General features: G+C 39.7%; 1 long non-coding RNA gene across 1 annotated transcript; it reads left to right on the top strand.

Annotated features, from left to right (window-relative positions):
* Positions 1 to 17,865: 17,865 nt before the first annotated feature.
* LOC141377734 (uncharacterized) lies at positions 17,866 to 24,386 on the top strand. The gene is made up of 2 exons (XR_015478150.1): positions 17,866 to 18,006; positions 24,113 to 24,386. It is a non-coding gene; the product is annotated as an uncharacterized LOC141377734 (long non-coding RNA).
* Positions 24,387 to 25,541: the final 1,155 nt, after the last annotated feature.

Here is a 25,541-nt window from a genome sequence, read left to right on the forward strand (position 1 = left end):
CTACTTCTTTCTTGTCAATAGGGATTAGAAAAATCAGTCCTGTGATTCCTGTCCAATCAAATCACACATAGAAGGTAAATCGCATCATAATGAACTACCTTAAGACATAAATGTCCAACGGCCAACCTATTAACCAAATATCAATGACATTTGATGTCATTATTAGACTTCAAAATATCATTGTCATTAGACGCGGCTAAACATTGAATTTTTTTAACCTAAATCTAACCTAATATTATCGTCTTATGCTGTTGTGTGCCTGCTGGGCAATAACTAAATGCACTACAGAATGTTACGTTTACACACACATCCACATATTACATGTAAATGCATCAGCTTATTACAGCTTAATACTCACTACTGTCCAATACTGGGTGCGTTTCCCAAGCAATGACATAACTCGTGGCTGAACTATCACAGTATGATGCATCATTTGGGAAAATAAGGATGTAGTGGCAAGTTTTTTTTCCAAAATCATAGCTTCTCTGTTGCAGATCGTTTGAACTATGTTAGTTATAACTTAAAACGTCCATAATGACGCTCTAAACGGGGTGGAGCACCTACTCCATTATAGAAAAAAATTCATAATATTTTGTGTGCAAATTGTTTTACATGCACACACATTTAAAAAATGAATCCATTTTAGTAAAAACATGCACTCATTTTCCATATTAATTTAAATGTATGTAAATGGCATGTATAGGGCCAGTATGTTTTCTATACAAATGTTATTGAATGTATTCTAATCTCATATATAAATCATCACAATAATGGTTTTAATTTATAGTATGCTATTTGTTAGGATATATATAAAAAATTCTACTTAATATTAATAAAATTATATATATATATATATATATATATATATATATATATATATATATATATATATATATATATATAGTTGATAATATTGATAATAAATTATATATATATATATATATATATATATATATATATATATATATATATATATATATATATATATATATATATATATATATATATGGTCAAGCTGGTTTTAGCTGGTCATCTCCCAGCCTAACCAGCTAAGACCAGGCTGGAAATGGCTGAAAACCAGCCTGGAAGTGGCCAAAACCCCTCTAAAACCAGTCTGGTTGACCAGCTAAAACCAGCCAACCAGCCAAGGCTGGTTTAAGCTGGATTTTTCAGCAGGGTTTACAACTCTGAAAAGGCTCTGGGAAAAATGGTCACATTACTTGGTTGGAAACGTTCACTTCAAAACAGCCTCTGGTATTATAACGTCAGTTTTATTCCAAAAGATTTGGTTTCGAAATGTTCATGTTGACAGATTCAAGAGAGAGAAGTTGAAAAATTCCCATAACATTTGGGAATCGGGTTTCTGGTGTGTCGCTAATGTAGTGAAAACTCCAGCAGAACACCCTCACAGGAGCTTTTGTAATTCATTATCAAAATTGGAGATGAAACATGACTTCATTCAGACGCTGAAATATTCTCTTTTAAAAGCACTCATTTATCACAATGACAATTAAAAAATCTATTATATAAATATACCCTCAGCGAGCCCGAGTAGTGGTTTGTACACTACCTGACAAAAGTCTTATCACCTATCCAAGTTTTAGGAACAACAAATAATAACTTGACTATTATAATATAATAATAACTTCTAGTTGATCATTTAGTAAAGGCCTCTAGATGATGCTTATTTGACCAAAATAAAATATGATCATGCCTTGATTTAAATTCTTTAATTAGGACAGTAAGGTCTGACTTTGCCTGGACAAAAGTCTTGTCACGTAACAGAAATAATGTCCAGTATAGAATATAAAGTCATGCTGCAGTGGGTTCTTGCAGAACTCCCAGAGTTCAAGATCCTTTGGAATTATCTTCAATGCCTCCTCCTTCATCTAACCCCAGACATGCTCAATAAGGTTCAAGTCTGGTGGCTGGGCTGACCAATCCTGGAGCACCTTGACCTTCTTTGCATTTCAGGAACTTTGATGTGGAGGCTGAAGTATGAGAAGGAGCGCTATCCTACTGAAGAATTTGCCCTCTCCTGTGGTTTGTAATGTAATGGGCAGCACAAATGTCTTGATACCTCAGGCTGTTGATGTTGCCATCCACTCTGCAGATCTCTCACATGCCCCATACTGAATGTAACTCCAAGAAATTTACTCCAAGCTGTGCCACATTAAACACATTTTGTACATATTTTGTACATATGTCCTATATTTTCTGTTTGTTTTTAATAAAGAGACTGTTCAATTATAGGTTGTACGAACTTTTTAGGCCATCAAAGCTGGTATAGTGCTTAGGAGTTTTGCACAGCACTGTATATTGTGCCATAGTGGGCGACAAAACAAAAAAACATTTAATCTTGCCAATCTTGCCAAAATATGTCACACTGTTTGACAGACTCACCTCTTAAGTACCACCAAGGAGCAGGGGTCTCAAACTCAATTTACCTGGGGGCCGCAGGAGGCAAAGTCTGGGTGAGGCTGGGCCGCATAATGATTTCACAAAAAAAAATCCTCAAATGTCATTATTAACAGTTTTAATTATTTCTTGTGAACATGTGAACAAGTGTCCTGAACATTAATAGAACATTGAGTGAAAATTATGAACAGTTCTTCTGAACATGGCATCTTTTGCCTACTCTTTCCTGCCAGAGACTTGACAGCGCTTCTTCTCACAAATCTGAACCACATTTGGCTTTAGAGCGGAAGCAGTTGAGACTCTCAGTATGGCTTGGGGGAACTCACTCAAAACTTCCATTCCCTCACACCTAAAAAAAAGGCGTATATATGTATAAATAAAACACCCCCACCCCACTCCAGTCACATCAGTCTGTACCAGTCTGTATCTACCTATATTATATATAAGATGCAGGCTGTAGCTAGGTAGGTGGCAGGCTGCAGATAGGTAGCTAAGTGGCAGGCAGGGGCGGGAACAGCTTACCTTGGTTCTGGCCGGCGCGAGTTTCCTCCTAACACTTCCCGCCCGTCACAGCGTCTAACAAAGGGGCGGGGTGCGTGGTGGCGTCACCGGCATCCCCGCCCCTTTGTTTACACGGCGGGCGGGGAATGCCAGTGACCGCTGTGTACGGATAGAATCAGCGGAGCGGGGAGCGCTCTCTCTCCCCGCTCCGCTGATTCTGTCAGTGTACAGCGGTCGGCGCGGGCCACAAAATATTGCACTGAGGGCCGCAAATGGCCCGCGGGCCGCGAGTTTGAGACCCCTGACCTAGAGGGAGAGCATTCACAACAAACAAATGTATAAACTGTAGCTGCAGTTAAAGTTAAATCTAAAAGCAGATGAGCAAAATAAACAGCAATCCGAAGCTTCAGTTCATATTGGCCAGAAGGTCGGAATTTGGCATGAACAACATTAACATTTTACACATTTTCTCTCACCTCTTGGATGTTTTTTGCCCATTACGGATACATTTGCACAGCCTTGTTTTAGGAAGGTAAATCAGGATAAACGAGTGTGTTGACGACGTTAAACAATAGTAGGTTTGCTCCTGGGCACTCTAAACACTTTGGAGTCGTGCATGTGACATTTATCAGATGCTCAGGGAATGGTGTTGTTTTACCAGGACCACAAGGAGGGGTCAACATGTTACCCAGATCTATTATCCATATCTAAACATATCACATTTGCTAGTTTTCATGATTAAATAATTAGCCTAGAAGAGAGGAGAATGTAAAAAAATATGCCTGCTATAGAGGAGAGACTCCAGACCCGGAGTCCCGGGGCAACAGCGAGTGTGGATTTTGGATGGTGGACGAATTACTAGTCGTGAGGTAAGCATCTGTTGTGTTGCTATTGGCCAGAATTATCCTGAACATGCTTGTTCAGTGCTTAGTATCACATGGACTTCATAACATTGCTGTTTGTTGGGTTCGTCCTGTCCTAGGAGCATGCTTTGATAAGCTGAGTTAAAGACTAAGCATGCCAAGCTTTTATCAAATTATAATAGTTTTTAGCTAATGACACCAGCGTGAACAAATGAAGGAATTCGAGTAAGTAAATAGTGAGGTAGTAGCTTCATACTGTGAGTGCTACACAAATGTTCATATAAGGGTAAATTGGTCGAATCTCTGAGCTTCTTTTTGCAGTTAAACATAGAGGAAGGTCATTTAAAGAAGTTGCTAACCAAATCATTGACCATTTATAATTATGGTATGGAAGTCAGTCCCTACTATCAACTGTTTGGTTACCTAAATTGCTCTAAACTAAAGTGATGCTTCTGATGTGCAGTTGAAACCAGAAGTTTACATACACTGTATAAAAAGGCACACAACCATTTTTTAAAAGGTCAGATGTTAATGTGACTAAACTTTTGCTCTTTTAGGTAAGTTAGGATTATCAAATGTGTTTCTGTTCTGCTTAATATCAGAATAATGACAGAGATATTTTTATATGTCTGTCCCTTGTTATAACTTTTCTCTAAAGTCAAGTTTACATACAATAAGATTATTCTGCCTCTGAAAAAGCTCAGATGATGATGTCAAGGTTTTGGAAGTTTTTGACTGGCTAATTGACAACATTTGAGTTAATTGGAGGCACAACTGTAGAATGGCATTTAAGGAAAACCTCAAACACACTGCTTCCTTGTGTGACAACATGGGAAAATCAACAAGTCAGAATCAACAACAAAGCCAGAATACAATTTGCTAAATGACACTGGGAAAAGGCTAATGTTTGGAGACATGTCCTGTGGCCTGATGAAACTAAGATTGAACCGTTTGGCCATAATGACCAGTGTTGGAGGACCAAGGGGAAAGCTTACAAGCCTAGAAACACCATCCTGACTGTGAAGTATGGGGGCGGCAGCATCATGTTGTGGGGCTGTTTTGCTGCAGGATGGACTGGTCCACTTCACAGCATAGATGGCATCACGAGGAAAGAACTTTGTGTAGCAACAACTCAAGACATTAGCCAGGAAATTCAAACTTGGCCACAAATGTGTCTTCCAAACAGACCATGACCCTAAGCATACTGCCAAATTAGTTAAAATGTGCTTTACGAACAACAGAGTGAACGTTTTGGAGTGGCCATCACAAAGCCCTGAACTCAATCCTACAGAAAATTTGTGGGCAGAGTTAAAAAAGCTCATTCGAGCAAGACAGCCAACAAGTCTGACTCAGTTACACCAATTCTGTCGGGAGGAATGGGCCAAAATTCCTGCAAACTATTGCGAGAAGCTTGTGGAAGGATACCCAATACATTTGACCAAAGTTATACAGTTTAAAAGCAAAGCTAAAAAAAAAATACCAAGGAAATGTGTGTAAACTTTTGACAGTCTAGAAATTATAGAAAAATTCTCAATTTTTTTTTCTCTCATTATTCTGGCATTTATCAAATGTAAATCATTTAGGTAATTCTAACATACCTAAAATAGTAAACGTTTAGTATGATTTACCATCAGATTTTAAAAAGAAGGCGTGGCACCTAACCACAACCCTAAACCTAACCGTCATTGGGGGATGAGCAAATCGTACTAAATTGTATGAATTAGATCGTACGAATTCATACGAATTAGCCACTAATTCAAAAAGTTACGAATTGCCGTGAGATTGTGTTGGTACAACTGTCACTTTCTATAACATGAATTATTTTTTTTCCTGAGGGGGGATTTTGAATTGACGGATGGGGCCGGATCAAATGGTCTCACGGTCCACATACGGCCTGGAGGCCGGACATTCCGCACCCCTGAGCTAAAGGGTTAAATAATGTTAGTTGTGTTGTCTGCAATGAAACACAAGTCAAAGTAAATTTAGAAATCACTACTTTCTTTTTTTACTTGCGTTTTCCATACTGTCCCAACTTGTTCTGATTTTGGGCTGCAGTACAAAACCATAGGAGCCATCAAGATCACTGACTAGGTTTCCACTACACGAAGATTACACTTTGTCTTGCTTTGTTGCTTTAGAAGTGCTGTTGGACTTTCGAGACCTTGAGAAACAGATCTCCACACTCCAGCGCCGAGTATAACATTTCAAAACTTGTCAGAGCTCACACACGGCCAAATGTGGTGATTTGTTCCACTGCCGGACCCATTTCATGATTTTCCTCATTTAATTTGAGCTCGTTAATTTCCCACGTTGTTCAGAATACTCTGCGATCAAGTCTATAATCTCCCCCAGAGCGCAGTTCATCTCGCGTATAACATCTACAACTAACTACACTCTTCCTCCTTGTTATCACTTGGGGTTTGATTCCAGGTGGTCAAAAGAGCAAATGAAACACAGTCACCTCTGATGAAGCTACTATTTTAGTCTCACTGTTTTCTTGGAATGCACTTCTTTTTGGCTTCGAGATGAACTCCCTTTTGAGTTAAATCCCTTTTGAAAGGGAAGGTAAGATAGAGTGCAGTCAGCAGAGCTCCACTGCATTGTGACTTATCAGGCTACGGTGCTTTAAATAAACTCTATCAAGCAGATGCAACCGCTGAAAGCCCAATTAGGTTCACTTCAAAGCAGCGTTTTCAGTACTTCCTGTTGGCATTTCAAGTTGTGCCAGTGCTTTCATCTTGTCTTGCGTCCCCACTGATCTCAGCTCATAGACAGAGTCAGGAAGTCATCGGGAACGCCTGGCACAGTAATGTTCCAGTGGCGGCAAGGCTTGGTATATCAGTAGCCTGCATGGGAGGAGGATTCAAAAGAGAAATTCTGTGATTTTCTTGAAGATTATAGAGTCAAAATCTTTAAAGGGCACCTGTGGTGAAAAATCTACTTTTCAAGCTGTTTGGACAGACATGGGCTCTATTTTGACGGTCCATGCGCAGAGCGCAAAACGCAGGGCGCAAACGCTTTCAGGGCGTGTCAGGACGCGTTTTTGCTAATTTAAGGACGGGAAATCTGCCTTGCGCCAAGGCGCATGGTCTAAAAGGGTTGAGTTTATTTTCTTAATGAGTTATAGGTTAGTTTTGAGAATAAACCAATTAGAATCTCATCTAATCCCATCCCCTTTAAGAGTCAGCTGCGTCGCGCCAAGAGCGCATTCACTATTTACAGGACGTGGTTTACAGTCTAAGTGGAAAAAATGAGCATTTCACAAGCAAACAGTTAACAGTTAACAGTTTATTAACAGAAAACTGTTAAACAGAGCATCTACTGCGTGAGAATAAGAGATAAAAGATCACTTTCACTTTCGCTCTTGGATAGGGAAACCTTTACGCACAGACATCAATTAGTCTATAAATAATTAATTGCTTTTGTTAAGCGCAAATATTCATTTCAAAACTATTTCTAAATTCAGTTCTAATTTCCAGCAAACGAATAAATGAACAATAATAACAAAGTGTGGTCAAAAACCTGAGTTATATCCTAAAACACATGCTGTGCCCCATATGGTCTAAAACCTGACAGGTGGGCAAATCTAAGCTTGTTTTTAATAAAACAAATATAAATATGGATATAATAAATAATACTGCTAATAATAATAACATTATACAAAAGCAAAATGTTATGAATGAACTGAAAAAGCCTCCCGAGATGAAGAAGACATAAAAGCAGTGATTTTTCATATTTATGTAGGCTAGAAAATAATATGTTTTGTAATATTTTAATCCTTTATATTTAAATCCTATATCTATTCTTATTATATCCTATATATATATCCGTAATATTTAAATGTTTTCATATGTAAAGATATTTGCCTATTGCTCTCTTGTGCGTATTAAGCAGTGCGTAAGCGAGGCGCAACTCTGCGCTGGAGTTTAGACCGGGTTAGTTTTGGTCTAATGAAAAATCTATTATAGATTCTCAAAATAGCAACGCGCCAGCAGTCCGCCTCAGAATGCCTTCCTTTTTAGACTAGAACGCCTATGGGCGCAAAAATGAGCGCTAATGCATTTGCTATTTAAACAGCGTAGCGCAACGCCTCAAAACGACTCTTGCACCAAGCTGAAACTACCAAAAGACTACTGCGCCACGCCTTGCGCCACGCTGCGCCGGGTGTATGATAGGGCCCCATGTTTGTAGGTATAGTGTATAGACCAGTGGTTCTCAAACTGTGGTAGAGCTTCCTTCTAGTGGTACGCGGAGGAATCAAATATGTCATATATACATGCTACATATATTTAAAAATGGATCAAAATGATTTGTATATGAATATGACAACGCATAGCCCATATACTATATGTTAATACTTTACATTTAAGTACAGAAGTTTTCTTTTTAATTCTTAAGAACAGTAACCTACCATTTTTAACTTTTAAATGCACATTTTTATTTAAATGTTGACGTTTTTATTTTTGCTTTTTTTTACATATAAGCACAGTACAGTCTTAACGTTCAGACTATTTATAATGTTTAAAGTGGCTGACAATAAAAAATATTCTTAATAATAGTAATTAATCTGATACGTTTTTAAAATGTGCAGAGCTGTAGTTGCTTAATTTAGTCTACTACGCTACGTAATTCAATACTGCTCATTATGGTGGTACTTGGAGAGACTATTTTTTTCTGAGGTGGTACTTGATGAAAAAAAGTTTGAGAACCACTGGTATAGACCGTCATATTGGGGTGATATAAACACACCCAGTCCTTTTTTTTTTCAATTTAAAACAAAATAAAACTTACAAATTTAAAATTTCAATAAAAACAGTGGACCAATTGGAGCAGTTTTGAGACCGACCCCAACTTGACGTAGAAATGCGGTCCCCCCGCCCACCAATATTGATTGACAGGCTCGCATTACCATATCCTCAGTTTGTTGTTTCACGTCAGCCATTTTCAGCGTGTGAGTCAAAGCGATGTCACTAAAGAAGCCCTGGCAATTTAGGGGCCCTGCGACGGGAAGCCATACCTCTCCCCCATCCCACCCCAAATCCCCTATCCCCCACATCACCCCCGTCTCCAACGCTCTTCACTTTTTGATTGCCCCCCACATTCTTCACTTTTGGCGGACTGGAGATGCAGAGAAGAGTTGATGGGGTTTGAGTCCGGCGAAGAAAAGTTCCAGTAAGCAGGTAAGACAAAAACAACAGCCAAAAAATTAAATAAACAAGTAAATAACTGGGTGAGAATGTGGTCAAATCTGAAAATGTGGTAAAAAAAATTTGACATCCGCGAAGGCTTTTCTTTTTCTGAATTGCTTTTGAAAACACTGTTGGTTGAGTTTAGGAAAGTGGGTGATCGGGTCAATCGGTGCTTTTAAAACACTATTGGTTGGGTTTAGGGAAGGAGGAGAGGGGTCAGTCGATCACTCATTCAGTCAGTCAGTCAGTTGACAGCGGCCTCTGGTGGATTTATGAGAAGAGCAGGCGCAATGGCACTTGCGAGACAAATTTGAGATCTGAAAAAGTGTACACAGCGCCCTCTGGTGGATTCGCGAAAACAAACTAAAAAAAACATACCTCCTGGGACGTACTTGGCGCTCTCCAGAAACATATATAGGGCTACGTTTTCAGAATGAACCTGTAGTAAAAGAGCTATAGGCAAAATAAAGTAATGTTTACAGTTTTTTGGTGAACAGATGTCTTCTTGTAGTCATTGATTACAGTTAAACCATTGTAGCTCTACTGAATGTTTTGACAATTTTGTTAATTCCTTTTCTAAACTTTGAACGTCTCTGGACCCTTGCTGTCTATGGAGGATAAAAGAGCTCCAGAATTTCATCCAAAAAAAAAAAAATCTTTATTCCTGTTTTGAAGATGAAAGAAGGTCTCAGGAGATCTCAGTGAGTTATTAATCACAGTTTTTTCCTTTTTTTAAATTTTTTTTTTATATAGCACATTTCATACACAGTGGCAATTCAAAGTGCTTTACATAAACAAGAATAAAAGAAACAAGAAAAATAAAAATAAATTATAAAAATGAGTAAAAAAAAACATAAAAACAGGTAAAATGTGATATAAAAGAATGAAGAAGAAGAGGAAAACATAATAGTGCGATCTGTCGGCAAAGTGCTCATACATCAAAGGCACAGCGAAACACATGTGTTTTCAGTCTTGATGTGAACGTGCCTAATGTTGGAGCACATCTGATCATTTCTGGAAGCTGATTCCAGCAGTGAGGGGCGTAGTGGCTGAAAGCTGATTCACCCTGCTTTGACTGAACTCTTGGAACTTTTAGTTTATATGATCCTAAAGATCTGAGTGATCTGTTGGGTTTGTATTCAGTGAGCAAATCTGTAATGTATTGAGGTCCTAGGCCATTTAGTGATTTATAGAAAAGTAATATTACTTTAAAGTCTATTCTGAATGTAACTGGCAGCCAGTGTAAAGACCTGAGGACAGGTGTGATGTGCTCTGATTTCCAGGTTCTGGTCAGAAATCTGGCTGCAGCGTTCTGGATAAGCTGCAACTGTCTGACTGTATTTTTAGTAAGACCAGTGAGTAGTCCATTACGGTAATCCACCCTACTGCTGATAAAAGCATGAACAAGTTTCACTGCAAACAAAGCATTTGACTGAACTAACACTTCTGAACTAACAGCATTTGACTGAACTAACTAAGAGCTTTAATTAGCTCTTAACTTGTGGTCATAAAAAAAGTCATACAAAAAAAAACAAGAACACACTATCCTTCAGCTTAATTCCTGATCCATCAGTGGTCGCCACAGCGGAATGAGCCACCAATTACTCTGGCATATATTTTACCCAACGGATGCCCTCCCAGCCACAACCCAGCACTGAGAAACACCAATACAAACAAGAACAATAGAAAAAAATGGTATTTCAGGTGAAAGTATCCACTGCTTTTTCCTTTTTAGTATTAAACAAACAAAAAAAACAAAACTTTTCAGAAAATGTCATTTGAAACGTTAAGAATTCCCTTCTCCGACAGCCACATGGTAATTGTTAATGAGTTTTTAATGTTCCCCCGCTGCAAGTGAAAGCTTCCTTTGGTCGCTCTTGGAGCAGCAGCCATGAGAAACTGCTGATGGAGTGTTTTGGAAAGTTCTCCGGCGTCGCTGTCACACGTCTCCATCCATTAGTCCGGCAGGCCGAGGGGAAATGAAGCGGCCCATCATTGTGTGTCGGCTGAGCCTGGGAGAGATTGCGGGGTCGGAAGAGGTGTTAAAAAAACGTTGTGGTGCTGCCGTAGAGGAAAGCGGCGGCTCCACAGGGCTTCCCTCCACACGAGAGCCTGGTAACAGAGGTCTGTGGACACCCATAATGTAATAACCGAGCATAATGTAACAAGCACTCAATTATAATTGGAATGAACAGTTCATAATGTCACACTTTTTAAAAAATGTTATCAAATCTTACTTCAGGATATGCAGCGTGTTTTAACTCATAGTTAATTGTTATTAACTAGTCTTTGCTACCATGTTGTTTCACCTCTCATATTTTATTCAGAAAATGTACATTCATTCATTTTACTTCAGCTTAGTCTCTTATTAATCAGAGGTTGCCACAGTGGAATGAACCGCCAACTTATCCAGCTTATGTTTTATGCAGCGGATGCTCTTCCAGCTGCAACCCATCATGGGGAAACACCCATGCTCTCTTACATTCACAAACATACATTCATTCATTCTTTTTTCGGCTTAGTCCCTTTATTAATCAGAGGTTGCCACAGTGGAATGAACTGCCAACTTATCCAGCATATGTTTTATGCAGTGGATGCCCTTCCAGCCACAACCCATCACTGAGAAACACCCATACACTCTTACATTCACACACTCATACACTACGGCCAATTTCATTCATACATTCATTCATTTTTCTTCGGTTTAGTCTCTTATTAATCAAAGGTTGCCACAGTGGAATGAACCGCCAACTTATCCAGCTTATGTTTATGCAACGTAAGCCCTTCCAGCTGCAACCCATCACTGGGAAACATCCATACACACTTATTCACACACAAACACTACGGACGATTTTCATTCATTTATTCATTTTCTTTTCGGCAAAGTTCCTTTACTTTACTGGGGTGGCCACAGCGGAAGGAACCGCCAACTTATCCAGCATATGTTTTGCGCAGTGGATGCCCTTCCAGCCACAACCCAACACTGGGAAACACCCATGCTCTCTTACATTCACACACATACATTAATTTATTCATTTTCTTTTCGGCTTAGTCCCTTTATTAATCAGAGGTTGCCACAGTGGAATGAACCGCCAACTTGTCCAGCATATGTTTTATGCAGCGGATGCCCTTCCAGCTGCAACCCATCACTGGGAAACATCCATACACACTCATTCACACACATACACTATGGACGATTTTCATTCATTCATTCATTTTTTTTTCCGGCTAAGTCCCTTTACTAAACTGGGGTCGCCACAGCGGAGGGAACCGCCAACTTATCCAGCATGTGCTTAACGCAGTAGATGCCCTTACAGCCACAACCCAACACTGGGAAACACCCACTCTCTCTTACATTCACAAACATACATTCATTCATTTTCTTTTCGGCTTAGTCCCTTTATTAATCCGTGTTCACCACAGCGGAATGAACCGCCAACTTATCTAGCATGTGTTTTAAGCAGTAGATGCCCTTCCAGCCGCAACCCAACACTGAGAAACACCCATACACTCTTACATTCACACACTCATACACTACGGCCAATTTCATTCATTCGTTGTCTTTTAGGCTTAGTCCCTTTATTAATCCGGGGTCGCCACAGCGGAATGAACCGCCAACTTATCCAGCATATGTTTTACGCAGCGGATGCTCTTCCAGCTACAACCCATCACTGAGAAACATCTATACACACTCATTCACACTCGTACACTACAGACAATTCAGCCCACCCCATTCACCTGTACCTCATGTCTTTGGACTGTGGGAGAAACCGGAGCACGAACGTAAGGAGAACATGCAAACTCCACACAGAAACGCCAACTGACCCAGCCGAGGCTCAAACCAACGACCTTCTTGCTGAGAGGCGACAGCACTACCTACTGCGCCACAGTGTCGCCCTACAGCCAATTTAGTTTACCAAATTCACAGTCTTTGGACTGTGGAAGTACCCGGAGGAAACCCACGCCAACATGGGGAGAACATACAACCTTCGAATCACCAACCTTCTTGCTTCTTGTGCTACCCACTGCGCCACCGTAATGCCCTATTCCATATTTGTTGTAATGAAATGTTCATGGCATTATGATGCGTTGGATTTACTAAGGTACGTGGTTGCAAACAAAATTATTTGTGGCGAATTTAAATAATCAAACGAAGTTGAACAATACTAGATTAAATTAAGTTGTTTAAATTCAAACCAAATAAACTGCTTGCAACAATTTAGCAAGAATCAGTGTGCATGCGCTCCCTTCTGCCCTCTCACTGACAGGATCTGCTCAGTGTCCTGCTGCTCAGGGTCACGGCCCAGCTTTACCAACACACACTTATCTTCCGTGCATCTGCCGGGGCGCCTGCGCAGTCAGTCTGTCTCCTCAGCCGGCTGAGCTCTCTTTCCTGCAGGGGGAGAGGGACAGATTGGAGTAGGGGGGTTATATGTAGTGGGAAACCAAGGATCCGGACCCTGCCAAGTCGCTGAGCTACATTGGAAAACACGAGCTGCCTCCAGGGTAACGGGCCCACTTCTGAATTTCGACAAACAAAAATAACTCCGGCGACTGGATATACGGCCATTCTTCACTGTTTTTTTTTCTATCTGTCAGCCAGAATTCCCAGAACTGCTTTCTTCTGGAACCTGGAGTGTCTTTGAGGACTTTGCTAATTTGCTTTACTTCATACGAGCGAGTGAGAAACTTAATAATGCTGTTTTTGCCTTGGTTATTTATCATTTCTCCCGACCTTTGAGTGACCAAATGGCGAAGCTCAACCCCGGCCCCCTTTCTGTGACTTATTTCATCATTTGAGCGGCGTATGATTAAATTCTCATGACCTAATGCATTGTAGAATGCCTTGGAACTGAAGTTAATGTTTTTTTTTTGTCTCAGTCTTTTTTTGGTTCTACTCCCACCCTTTCTTCAGCAAAGCAAAGGGAGAAAATGACAACTTCATTAGAAAGGGAGAGAGAAGCGGGAAGGCGAATGATTGTAAGCGGCGTTGATGGAGGGTAACTCAAGAGAAGCTCTACCTGCCAAAAGCACGTCTGCCTAACATTTAACCCAGACGAGAGAATTAAGAGATGATGTATGGCGGAGAGTGTGCTATGTGATGGGCGGAGCGCTGTGAAAGGCTTTATTGGGGTCACTTTTTTATTCACACATTTGCTGCTTGTTCAAACTACTTATTACAGTGGCTTGAGAAAGCCAACATACTGTTATACTACATAAACTTATTATTCTTTTTCTGAGACCACTTTCTATATGCATCTCCTCCTAGAGCGTTCATACTACAACCACCAAACTAACCACACAGCAATGCCTTAGCAACCGCAGAGCAACACCTTAGCAACCACCTAGCAACGCTTTAGCAACCACCTTGCAACACCTTAGCAACCGCCTAGCTACATCTTAGCAACCACCTAGCAATGCCTTAGCAACCACTCAGAACATCCTAGCAACCACCTAGCAATACATTAGCAACTGCCTAGCTACACCTTAGCCACCACCTAGCAATGCCTTAGCAACCACTGAGAACACCTGAGCAACTGCCTGTCAACATCCTAGCAACACCTAAGCAACCACTTAGTAACACATTAGAAACCGCCTTGAAACCACTCAGGACCCCCTAGCAACATCTTAGCAACCACCTAGCAATGCCTTAGCAACCACCTAAAAACAACTTGGCAACCACTTAGAACACCCTAGCAACACCTTAGCAATCACCAAGCAATGCCTTAGCAACCACTCAAAACACCCTAGTAACCGCGTAGCTACACCATAGCAATCTCCTAGCAACACCTTAGCAACCACTCAGAACACCCTAGCAACACCTTAGCAACCGCCTAGCAACACCTAAGCAAATGCATAGCAACACCCTAGCAACAACCTACCAACACCTTAGCACGATATATATATATGCATATATATTTATATATATATTTATATATATATATATATATATATATATATATATATATATATATATATATATATATAGCTAATATTTCTGACTTTTTGACAAAATTGTTTTATTGACTGACTTATACAAAATCTTTAATATTTCTGCCCATTAATGCATTGAAATGTTTTGTCGTAATTAGGTGTTTGCATACAATTTCTATAAACAAAACAGATCAATAAAACTGCGCACTTTATAATAATCTGATTATATGATATATGCCACCGATCAAACTTTTGGAGTGTGATCAACTTGGATTTCACTCTATATGAAGCTCAGGAATGCCACGAACAGGGTAGAAAAGGTCACTTGCTTCATGTTTCACGATGTGAAATACAAGTTGGATAAGGCAGAGGATCAAGCCATGTCAAAAAGAAGACCACTAACCACAGACTGGCCTGCATTTGCCAAAGCCTCTCTGACAAGACACTGTAGACGGAGCCATAAAAGCCGTAGCACATCACTCTGGGCTCATCCATTTTACCCTGTTAACCCTTCTCATTACCACAGTAAAACATCTGCTCTGCTTCACTTTCACCTCAGCAGGTCTTGCTGGAACATCCAAGCACGTCTAAACTTTAACTAGTCTGCTAAAATATGTTTATGGTGCACCGTATGATCAGACGTCAGGTGATGATGACGGTGCATTGCATGTGATGATGAAAAAAAATTATACGTTTAGTGTTTCTGCATAACGATTGCAACTGAAACTGTGCCCTAATGAATGATTTGTTTCCTTTCTTTTATTAACCCAGTTGTTGGGTCCATATTTGACCCAAATCTAAATAAAAAGTGAAATAGAGCTCAATTAATATGTTTTATAATTCAGTGTAACAATAGAGCACTGGGTTTTAGAAAAGGGCATAATAAAATGTATTATTATTATTATATAATTTACTATAAACTATAATATTATGGCGGTTCATTCCACTGTGGCGACCTTTGATAAATAAGGGACTAAGCCGAGAAGAAAATGAATGAATAAATATAATATTATCTAATAATAAACATATATTTCCCAGTACTGGGTTGTGGCTGGAAAGTGCATCTGCTGTATAAAACATATGTTGGAATAGTTGATGGTTCATTCCGCTGTGGCGACCCCGGATGAATAAAGGGACTAAGCCGAAGAAGAATGAATGAATGAATATATACTTCCCAGTATTGGGTTGTTGCTGAAAGCGCACCCGCTATGTAAAACATATACCAAAATAGTTGGCGGTTCATTCCGCTGTGGCAATGCCTCATAAATAAGGGACTAAGCTAAAAAAAAAAGCTGAATGAATGAATATAATATTATATAACAATTAATATATGTTTCCCAGTACTGGGTTGTGGCTGGAAGAGCATCCGCTGTGTAAAACGTGCTGGAATAGTTGGTGGTTCATCCCGCTGTGGTGACCCCGGATGAATAAAGGGACTAAGCCGAAGAAGAATGAATGAATAGAATAAATATGTATTTCCAAAAAATAGGTTGCAGCTGTAAAAGCATGTGCTGTGTAATACATATGCTGGAATAGTTGGCGGTTCATTCCACTGTGGCAACCCCTCATAAATAAGGGACTAAGCCAAAAAGAAGCTGAATGAATGAATTTAATATTATATAATAATTACTATGAATTTATCAGTAATGGGTTGTGGCTGGAAGGGCATCCGCTGTCTAAAACATATGCTGGAATAGTTGGTGGTTCATTCCGATGTGGCGACCCCGGATGAATAAAGGGACTAAGCTGAAGAAGAATGAATGAATGAATATATATTTCCCCAAAACAGGTTGCAGCTGTAAAAGCATGCGCTGTGCAATACATATGCTGGAATAGTTGGCGGTTCATTCCGCTGTGGCAACCCCTCATATATAAGGGACTAAGCCAAAAAGAAGCTGAATGAATTAATATAATATTATATAATAGTTAAAATATATTTCCCAGTACAAAGTTGTGGCTGTAAAATAAAATGATAAAAATACAAAGATAAAAACAGCAGAATTTTGCGAAATTATAAAAAAAAAATATTGGATTTTATTTTACGTGATGCATTTGTTATTTAATGTTTGAATACTGAAAAGCCATCGGTAGGGGGTGGGGCATTGCTGGATTTGTGCATACCTTGGAATAAAATCCTGCAGGTGCCCCTGCTGGCTACATAATCCATGCTCTCCAGAAATGTACACAGGGGTACATAATCGCGATGAGCCTGTGTTGATTTTTTGTAATTTTGTTTTGCCAAATGTTCTTTTAAATAATAAAGTACGCTCTAAAACAATCTCTTTGGTAAATTTAATTTGACGCAGCCATTTTAACCACTTAACCTTTGTCCTAAAATACTAAAACTGGGGATAGTTCACCCACAAATAAAAAAATAACCTCATCATATACTGTGCTTTTAAACCTTTATGAGTTTCTTTTTTCTGTTGGACACGAGAAGTTATTTTTAAGCTGCACCCGTTGACTTCCATAGTAGAAAAAAAAAACTTATGAAAGTCAGTGGGTGCCTTGCAACCAGCATTCTTCAAAATATCTTCTTCTGTGTACAACAGAGGAAAAATGCAATCAGGTTTCAAACAAGTTAAGGTCGAGTAACTTTAATGAATGCACAATTTCCAATATTTTTGCGTGTGAACTGTCCCTTTAACAGACCTAACATTGTTTACTCTCCGCTTCGCTACGTTCCGTGAATTATTGTAGCCGTTAAACATGGCTTGATCTAATATGGGGAAGCTTTAATAAAAACGTCAGAGCGTTTCGCAATTTATGAGTCATTGCAATGATCTATAACTCTACTCACACCTTGAGACTCCTCGCAAAATCTACTAGAAGGGCTGAAACACAAAGCCCGGTTCTCCCGGAGCTCATTACTCTGCTCGCAGCCTTTGTGGACCGGGGGAGAGGCCCGGGGGAAGCGTACATTCTGTCCAGGCCACTCGGGGTGTGTGCTGTGCGGTTCCAGCAGGTGCCAGGCACGGGGAGAGGCTTCAGTCCTGCGGCGCTGACCCGGGACGCACTCGGCCAGCACTGATGGATTCCTCACCGTCTTCTGGCTCCTCCTCCGGGCACAAGCAGGAGCAGGAGTCTCACATTTATTTACGGTAAAAATAAATTACAGGTGAAGTCAGAATTATTAGCTCTTCTGTAGGCCTATATTTCTCCACCAATTTCTGTTTAAGGGAAAAATAGATTTATAAAACACGTTTCTAAACATAAAAGTTTTAATGACTCATTTCTAATAATTGATTTCTTTTCACTTGGATTCTCTTGTTTACTCAGACTTGACATTAAATAGTTTAGCTAATAGCCTACTTTGGTTCAAATTGCTGTAGAAGGAAGAGGTCTAAGTCCATTATTAAGTTACACTGTATAATGTAAACCAACCTTTCTGCGATATTCCAGTTTTTGCAAATAAATTTAATTCACTTTTTGGATGGAAAGACAGCTACAGTTATTTTTCCCTTCATGAAGATCTTTTACAGTAAAGTTCTGCCAGCCTATTGAAATGGGGTGGTTCTTTTTTCTCAAAAAGTGGACCTTTTTTGCAGTTATTTGCCTTATTTTATTAATTTATGAGGTTTAAATACTGCATTTTAGTAAGCAAATTTTTTTTTTTGCTGGATTAGTTTGGCGGATGGTAATTATAACCCAACCCGGGTTCATTGTGGAAACGTAGTCCCGCGGACGATTCTGGGGACCGCGGAATACGTCCCGGTGGGTACGTACGGCTGCAGTTTTTAAGAATCCGCGAGAGGCCGCTGTTGTGTGCTTTGTCGCACCTCAGACGCCTCTCGCGAGTGCAGTTCGCGGCCGCGCTGTTTTCGCGTGAACCCACCAGAGGCCACTGTCCGACTGACCGGATGATTGACTGCGCGACCGGCCAATCGGCCGACCCGCCCTCCTCCTTCCCTGAACCCAACCAATTTTACCGATCAACCCACCCGCCCGCTCGCTTCCCTAAACCCGAGCAACAGTTTACAAAAGCCGTCCAAAAAAAGAAAAGCCCTGAATTTTTCTGGATTTCACCGCGTTCTCACCCTGTTACGAAACTCGTTCACTTAATTTTTGGAATTCTGTTTTTGTCTTACCTGATTGCTGGAACCGCTCTTCCCCGGACTCGAAACCGGTCGCCGTGGTCGACCCCTCTCCGCATCTCGAGCCTGCTGATGTACACGCTGAGCTGAGTGGACAAACGGGTTGCAGTGGGGAAGCCCTCCACAAGGAGGTAAGGCAAGCGCGAAAGGGAACAGCGTCACAACGCCCCGCAGCGTTCGCTTAAAAAAATAAATGCAGCCGTACGTATCCCCCGGGACGTATTCCGCTGTCTCCAGAATGAGCTTGGATTGCAACAACCACTTGTTTTGATGTAGGCCTTCCAAAAACATTTCCTAAAGATTTAGAATAAAGAAATATGCCATACTTATTTTAAATACAAATATATTACTTCATATATCAATAGCAAAATTAGGAATCTGTTAAAGTTTTAAATTAAATACTAGCCTATTGTCATTTATTAGGCTAATAACAAAATGGCCAGCACATTCTACCTTCCTCAGTCAGAATTTGGGATGCCAAATTAGTCACTTCAAAATGGAAAGTCACGCCGAAGCAACAAGCAACACACAAATTTGTTTGGTCTAAAAGCCTTGTTCAATAGATTATTGTTCTTTTTTTTTTTACAATTAATTTTGGGATAGCAGTCAAAATAGGACAAATGAGCTCATGCATGGGACAAATTCTGTACCTTTGTCAGTGAGGGGTGGGTTTTTCAAACAACCAGGATCCCTCCTGGCTACAGGCCTGAATAGCCTAAATAGGATTTAATATAATATTATAATAATAATCTCATTCATTCATTTTTTTTTTGGCTTAGTCCCTAATTAGGGGTCGCCACAGCAGAATGAACCGCCAACTTTACCAGAATATGTTTTAGACAGCGGATGCCCTTCCAGCTACAACTTAACACTGGGAAACACCCATACACACCCCACACACATACACTAAGGCCGGAGGAAACCCACACCATCACAGGGAGAACATGCAAACTCCACACAGAAATGCCAACTCACCCAGCAGGGACTCGAACCAGCGACCTTCTTACTGTAAGGCGATCGTGCTACACACTGCACTCTTCATCAGAGCCGTGTGGCTCGAAACGTTACATGCTTTGTGTCAGCTTTTTAAATTTAATAAATTTGTATTTTTGGAGCTTTGGTGTTGCCGCCTTTGATGAATATTTAATTTGCACCTTTTGCGTTTTTTGGATGAGCACCCAGTTACGAGGGATGTGTGTGCTTTTCTACAGTTTTGTCATAACAATAGTACAAGTTATATTTATGTTATGCACAAACAAATATTCTTCATTTTAATGGCTTTTCTGCACTCCGTCAAATAGAATTATCCGAGTGACAACAGGTGATTCTAAGCTCTTCGAGTCCACCAAACAGCTTAGAATGACCAAGAGGCGACACTCTAGTGTAATTTGGGAAACAGCCACTAGAGAGCGCGGCAGTCATTTTGGAATGAAAACTCCAATAGAACAAGAGCATATTGTAAATCTGTAAAATAAACTATTAAAAGTGCTGATGACTGTGATAATAAGTGTTGTATTGTCGTCTTTTCGGTTGTATCTCAGCTTTAGTGCGCTTTTTAAATAAAAAAAATAAAAAACAAAGCAGCTGCTTGCCATCGCGCCAGTTATGAGATCCAATGGACGGCCGATCACTTTCACTCCAAAATGGCGGAATCCAGAGCTGTTGCAATGGAACGTTCTGTTGAGTGTCGCCTCTTGGTCATTCTAAGCTCTTTGACTCCGCTATGGGCCGCTATATTATTTTTTAAAAAGCACCTTGTTTTCGGTTGCTGTTTGAATAGTAAATTCAGCGTTCGAGCGCTTGGTGGGTTTTTTGTGGAGCAGAAGAGCAGCAGACATACACAAACGGAGCAACGCAGAAGCTGCAGAAATCAAAGTTTGATTCACACAAAATCTTTCTGGTAAGCACAAATAAACTCATACTATAAGGCCATTTCACAATACACAACATACTACAAAACCATCTAGAACCCTGCTGAAAAATCCAGCTTAAACCAGACTAAGCTGGTTGGCTGGTTTTAGCTGGTCGACCAGCCTGGTTTTAGAGGGGTTTTGGTCATTTCGAGGTTGGTTTCCAGCCATTTCCAGCCTGGTCTGGTCAGGCTGGAAAATGACCAGCTAAATCCAGCTAAAACCAGCTTGACCAGCCTGGTTTAAGCTGGACATAGCTGGTTTTGGCTGGACTCCCAGCCTGGCTGGGCTGGTCAAGCTGGTTTTAGCTGATCACCTCCCAGCCTGACCAGCTAAGACCAGGCTGGAAAACTAGCCTGGAAATTTCCAAAACCCCTCTTAAACCAGCCTGGTCGACCAGCTAAAACCAGCCAACCAGCCTAGGCTGTTTTAAGCTGTTTTTTCAGTAGGGAAAGCATATGAATAATATAGAATAAATGCTTAAAATATATTTGAGTGTATGACAGATTTGAAGCAGCTACTAAACCGAGGTTTGACGCAGTTGTTTGCACACACACAGAACTGAGGAATGCGCAGGTCTTCTTCCTCTCCATTTGCTGACTCATAATAAACTCCTTCCTCTTGAAGGACTGCTGCTCTCGCGTGGCCTTTTTCCTCACAGTATATTGTCTGCCGTTACAGTAAACGTGGAGTCAATACGCAGACCTTCCCAGTGAACCAACGGCTACTGTTTTCACCTCAGACTTCCCTCATAAATCCTCCATCATGTTTCCTCTCAGCCACCCAAACGTGGCCTCATTCGTGGCCCTTTATTGTTCCATCCAGTGTCCCCATCCTGCCCTGCTTCATTTTTACCCAAAATCAAAATATTCAACAAACAGCTATGAGCTCCTTTTCAACTCAGAAGAGGTTTCTATTAAATGTGAGGTGTTTTTATTTCTCTTCAATTGCTCGATTACAGTATGCGTCCAGTCTAATATCACCGCGTCCCAGGCACACGCCCTTTTTATTCTTGGATGGCAAGTGCCCTTCTAAAATGATCTGAAGTGCCCCCGCTCTTCAGTTCGCGACAACATCCCATTGTAACTTTATTTATTTATTTTATTTACAGCATTCTGTGTTATTTTCATTTACATTTTTTTACTATGTGCTTTATTCGCAAAATCTTTGATGCAATATTCCAGATATGTGAATACTTTCCCTTTATGAAGTTCTTTTTACAGAATTTATAGTTGTCATTTTTTACAGTAAATTTCACAGATTTCTTTTTAACAGTGTGCTTAGTTCGCAATTTTTTTAATGTAATATTCCAGTTTTGCGAATACTTTTAATTGGCAGTTTTGGATGGAAACATATCTTCAAATATTTTTCACTTTATGAAGATCTTTTAAGGTAAAGTTCTGGTAACCACAGCTGCCGTTTTTTACTGTAAATTTCACAGATTTCTTTTTGCAGTGTGCTTTATTTCCTAAAACTCTATGCAATATTCCAGTTTTGCGAATACGTTTAATTCACATTTTGCTTGAAAACATAGCTACTTGTATTTTTCCGTTCATTGAAAAAGCTTTTACAGTGACGCTCTGGCAAGCACAGTTGCTGTTTTATAGCAAAAATGTAAAGTTTTTATTCATTTATTTTATTTAGTTTTATTTTTATTCATGTTTTTTTTTTACAGTGTGCTTTATTCACAAATGTTTTATGCGATATTCAAGTTTTTGGACATACTTTTAATTTGCGTTTTTAAATGGAAACATAGTGACACAAGTATTTATACCTATATGAAGATCTTTTACGGTAAATTTTTGGCAACTACAGCTGCCGTTTCCTACCATTTATTTTACAGATTAATTCGCAAACCAACCTTTATGATTTATTATAGTTTTGCGAATAAGTTTAATTCACATTTTTGGATGGAAAGATAGCTACAATCATTTTTGCCTTCACGAAGATCTTTTACGGTAAACTTTTGGCAACCACAGCTGCTGTTTTTTTTTTTCATAAAATTTTACGAATTTCTTTTTTACAATGTGCTTTATTCGCAAACCTTTTATGCAATATTCCCGTTGTGTGAATACTTTCCCTTTATGAAGATCTTTTTACAGTAAACACAGCTGCCATTTTTTTACAGTAAATTTTACGCATTTATTTTATACAAAGTGCTTTATTAGCAAATCTTTTACATGACATTCCAACACAATCTCACAACAATTTGTAACTTTTTGATTTAGTGGCTAATTCGTATGAATTCCTACGATCTAATTCGTACAATTTAGTACGATTTGCTCATCGCCCAATGACGGTTGAGTTAGGAGAGGGGTTAGGTGCCACGCCTCCTTTTTAAAATCATACAAATTTGTATGACTGAACTCTTACGAATTAGCCACTAAACTGGCAAAACGTAAAATACCTGTTTTCTCGTGAGATCATGCTGGATATTCCAGTTTTGCACATATATTCAATTCGCATTTTTGGATGAAAACATAGCTACAATTATTTTTCCCTTCATGAAGATATTTTACTGTAAAGTTCTAGCAACTACAGCTGCCATTTTTTTACAGTATTTTTTACGAGTTTCTTTTTTACAATGTGCTTTATTCGCAAATATTTTGTGCAATATCCCAGTTATGTGAATACTTTCCCTTTGTGATGATCTTTTTACAGTAACCACAGCTGCCGTTTTTTACTGTAAATTTTACGGATTTCTTTTATACAATAAGCTTTATTTGCAAATCTTTTGCGTGATATTCCAGTTTTGCACATACGTTTAATTCACATTTTTGGAAGGAAACATAGCTACAAGTATTTTTCCCTTTATGAAGATCTTTTACAGTAAAGTTCTGGTAACCACAGCTACTGTTTTTTTACCGTAAATTCCACAGATTTTTTTTACGTGCTCTTTTTTCGCTAATCTTTTATGCAATATTCCAGTTTGCATTCTGTATGGAAACATAGCTACAAGTTTTTCCCTTTATGAAGATCTTCTACAGTAACCCTTGCCGTCATTTTTTTACAGTGTATTTTCACTTAATGAAAATCTGAGCACATGTATTATTACCTGAGCTAGTCCAGTGTTTGGTCTTGCGCTGAAGTGGGTTGCTGGCGTAAATCTCTAAGTTTTGAGGGCCAGCTCTGACCCGTACGTTTGGCCCCTGTGAGCCTTTGTTTGGCAGACGCCTCAGCTTCTCCTTTCATCCTCCCTTCAGATAAATCCCCTGATGGAGCTCCTGGACTCCACTGTCATACATCAGCTGTGTTTGATGTGGGGCTGCTGGTGTCCACGGGTGGGCTGGAGATGGACTTCCTCACCGCTAGCCATCATCAATCCTGCCGTCGGACCGCAGATCTGCACCTCTGCCCTCTTGACCACTGTGACGTACAGCCATCCGTCACGCCAGTCTGGCTCCTGAAAGCCTATACATCTTCCCAACTGGTGCTTTTACATATAGTACGCCAAAGATTAAACTGACTGTAATCGTGTGGCTTCGTTTTTTCATTTTTCAGGTTAAAGTGATGTTTATAGCCTGAACTAGGGTAATTAAGTCATTGTATAACGATTTGTTCTGTAATATGCTAATAATATTGACCTTAACATTTAAAAAACGATTTTATTTTAGCCTAAATAAAACAAATAAGGCTTTTTACCAGAAGAAAAAATATTAAAGGAAATACTGTGGAAAAAATCCTGAATCTGTTTAACATCATTTGGGAAATATTTAAAAAAAGAACTGGCTTCCACTGTATATACTGAACATTTATATGGTAATTTTACATACAGTATGTATATAATTAAACTGACTGTAATTTTGTGGCTTCATTAACATAATTTTTATGGTTATTTAGCGTTAGGGTTTAGGGTTATTTAGTGTATGGTTTAGGGTTATTTAGTGTATGGTTTAGGGTTATTTAGTGTCAGGGTTTAAGGTTTAGAGTCTACTGTTATTTAATGTTAGGGCTTAGAGTCTTATTTAGGGTTTAGATAGGTAATTTCGATTAACTAAAATTCCTGTAGTGTATGAGTGTGTGAATAAGTGTGTATGGGTGTTTCCCAGTATTGAGTTGCAGCTTAAAGGGCATCTGCTGCATAAAACATATGCTAGAATAGTTGGTGGTTCGTTCCGCTGTGGCAACCACTAATACATAAAGGGACTAAGCCGAGAGAAAATGAATGAATGAGTCACATTTTCTCCCTGAGCTCAGCTGATAAGACAGACTGATAATAAACCGCTTTCACTTTCAGTTTCCTTCACCTTTATAATCAGAAAGCCATCGACAAAAAACAGCTGCTCTGCCTCGTCTTTCTCATCCAATAAGCGTGAAGCACCAAGATCACTCACAATGAGGTGCCAAAATCAGTGGCGGAGGAGGAGGAAACCCCACACAAACAGCGGAAGAGCCGCACTTCAGCCGAGGGACAGCGAGTCTGAGAGTCCGCTGATGGAGCGCTGATTAACCGGCCCACAGACACCGCATTGTGCTCCTAAAAACCCGCCGTGAAAACCGCTGTTACTCTGCTGCATTATGAGGCTGAGGAAGTAATAAAACACGACCAATTGAAGATCTGTCAAATTAAGAGTGGAAAGTGAGAGTGGGTCTTGTTTAATATGTTGTGTGCAACCTAATAATAATCTTGCC

Source organism: Danio rerio, chromosome 2, assembly GCF_052040795.2.
Source record: "Danio rerio strain M-AB ecotype USA chromosome 2, GRCz13ab, whole genome shotgun sequence".
Classification (NCBI taxonomy): domain Eukaryota; kingdom Metazoa; phylum Chordata; class Actinopteri; order Cypriniformes; family Danionidae; genus Danio; species Danio rerio.